The 2,927-nt window shown below is 44.4% G+C and overlaps 1 pseudogene; it reads left to right on the forward strand.

Moving 5' to 3' along the window:
* Positions 1-2,404: 2,404 nt before the first annotated feature.
* On the forward strand, positions 2,405-2,522 carry LOC124803945 (annotated as a pseudogene).
* The last annotated feature ends 405 nt before the right edge of the window (positions 2,523-2,927 follow it).

Below are 2,927 nucleotides of genomic sequence, written 5' to 3' on the forward strand. Positions count from 1 at the left end.
GTCCTTCCACAATGCACCGATATTAGCAACACAATGCGCTTCTGTGCCTGGTGAAGGTGGCTGACGGTGTGCACGTTAAATCAGCGTAGATACGTTTTCTCTAGACGCTGTGGTCAATACATTCCTTTAGTTTGTGGTGGACGAGGAATTCGAGAAAGGGCAATGCATCATCTCTTTGTAATTCCTTGGTGAACTGGATGTTATTGTTAATGCTGTTGAAATGCCCGTCGCAAAAATCTGCTTTAGCCAAGTTTGCCTAGAAAACGATCACCATACTAAATTTGACGAAACCCATACCGTGGCTCGCATGGATAGTTTCTAGGACTGTGTAATTAAGGAACGCATCGGAATAAAAGTCGTCGATGATACTCTTAATGGGAACGGTGGCCTGCAGTTCATCGAGGCGTGCGATCCAGCGATCGCGAGGTCGAAACGTGTGCATCGAAATCCGAGTCAACCTATGCTCACATACGGCGATACAGGGAGCGCCATTGCATATGGTGATACAGAGAGCACTGCTGACGTCACAGCCGATATCTAGTTTATATAAGGGCGTACCAGCAGCCTATGGGCAGTTATACCTTTTCATGATAGATAGGGAGTGCTTAGTCGAAAGCTCGCGTCACTATAACCGCTTGACGCGGTTGGAAGACCGAGAGAATTTCATTTAATGTTACCGTCGCGGAAATCTGCATTCTCACATTTCATTCCAGCTATTTTGTTCTTGACATCTGTAGAAAAGAAATAATATTCCAGTCAATTTTGCAACAGTTTTTTATAGATGTTAGTGTGTTATAATGTGCGTTTGCTTTCTTCAGTTATTCTTACAAAACACGTCTTTGGGACAGTATTATCCTGCGTGTGCCTGCATTTCCATGGAAACAAAGCTGTAGCCTATCTATTGTCCCATAAATAATTAGTCTCAGTAGTTAGCAACCATGACTTACTGAACGGGTCCCTAATATTCACAACTCTCAACAACCACCTTCTTTGAAACGGGAATTATCGCCTCCTCCAAGACGTATTTCTCCCGTCTCATGTATCTTGTATGGACGGTTTGCATCGAATGTTCTCCAAATGAGCTCAATATTTCGATGAAAATTTTTTCAAGTCCAAGTGCCATGCTCCAAGTAAGATTTTTGAGCAAACAAAGCTATACCTTCCGGCCCTGATTGACCAACCGGGGCCGCCCGATCGCTTTGTCATCTCTTATAATTACGCCATCATGTGTGTTCACAAGGCTCAGTGCAACCCAGTGCTTTCCTCCCACCAACAAAAAATCTGTGGAAGTACCGGGAACCGAACCAGAGTCCTCTGCACAGCAGCCAGACGCACTGAGCTCTGGGAACAGACGATGTTTTTCAGTGTTGTGTCAAGTTCTCGCAGTATCAGGTCACCCTCCTCATCTTCATCTACTTCCACTTCAATATGCGCGTTTTCTTTACATTCTCGTATCATTTCTGCCATCTTTCAAACCGAGTGAGGTGGCGCAGTGGTTAGCACACTGGACTCGCATTCGGGAGGACGACGGTTCCATCTCGCGTCCGGCCGTCCTGATTTAGGTTTTCCGAGATTTCCCTAAATCTCTCCTGACAAACGCCGGGATGGTTCCTTTGAAAGGGCACGGTCAACTTCATTCCCCGTCCTTCCCTGATCCGATGAGACCCATGACCTCGCTGGTTGGTCACCTTACCCAAACAACCCAATCCAGTCTTTCAACTTTACCTTGTTTGTTAGGTATCTGCTTGCTACTGAGCTAATATTCCTTTCTACAAATGTTTCATTGATTTTCCTACATGGTTGTCTACCCTCTCCACGGTCATACATGGTTATACACCTTTGCATTTTTTCTCTAGCCATTCCTGATTTTGGAAGTGGCACTCTCCGTCAGTCTTATACTTTACACATATTTTTCCCCTTTGTGTCCTTCATTTGTTGAACTTACATATTCTCACCTTCCGTCAATTAAACTGAAATTCTCATGTATTATATAAGGATTTCTACTGCGCCTAATTGCTCTCCTGCTGCCTTCATTATTTAATCTCTCAGAGATGTATTCCTTTCCTCTGCGCCAGTAAATTTTTGCCTAATTGGCTCATCCAAATTCTTTCCATTTATCTCTTCAATTTCCTGCCTTCGTGAACTTTCTTCTGTTTTAATCGGCAGTTGATAACGAACATTATGTTCACGGTGCGTAACTGGTAATGATCTGCAGTTTCCAATCTGGTATCAGTAGGATTGTTCCAAGTTCTTTCATGATTCTTAGAATCTAGTGTTAGCAATGATTATGTTACGCTCTGTAAAATGTTCTGCCAGATGGTTTCCGCTTTCCTTCCTTCGTAGTCCTACTGCTTTTTCCTCTCTTCCTTTTGCTACCACTAAATTTATGCCTCCCACAAATTATGCCAACGGTCTTACCGCAGTGGCAACACCGGTTTCCGTCATATCACCGAAGTTAAGCGCTGTCGGGCTGGCCTAGCACTTGGATGGGTGACCATCCGGTCTGCCGAGCGCTGTCGGCAAGCAGGGTGCACTCAGCACTTGTGAGGCAAACTGAGGAGCTACTTGATTGAGAAGTAGCGGCTCCGGTCTGGAAAACTGACAGACGGCCGGGAGAGCGGTTTGTTGACCACATCCCCCTCCATATCCGCATCCAGTGATGCCTGTGGTCTAGGGATGACACAGCGGCCGGTCGGTACCGTTGGGCCTTCCAAGTCCCTGTTCGGAAGAAGATATAAATTACATTTTTGCTCTCTTAATAATCTGGCCAAATTAATTTTTCTCTTCGCACATTATTTCAGTTTCTTCATTATCTGCGGAACTAGAATCTATATAAAGTTATACTATTGTGGTGAGTGGAGTGCCGGATTTTTGTTCATTCCATTTCCTTAGCTATTTGTCATTACTTTGTTTGAGTATTGTTATCC

This window comes from Schistocerca piceifrons, chromosome 6, assembly GCF_021461385.2.
Source record: "Schistocerca piceifrons isolate TAMUIC-IGC-003096 chromosome 6, iqSchPice1.1, whole genome shotgun sequence".
Taxonomy (NCBI): domain Eukaryota; kingdom Metazoa; phylum Arthropoda; class Insecta; order Orthoptera; family Acrididae; genus Schistocerca; species Schistocerca piceifrons.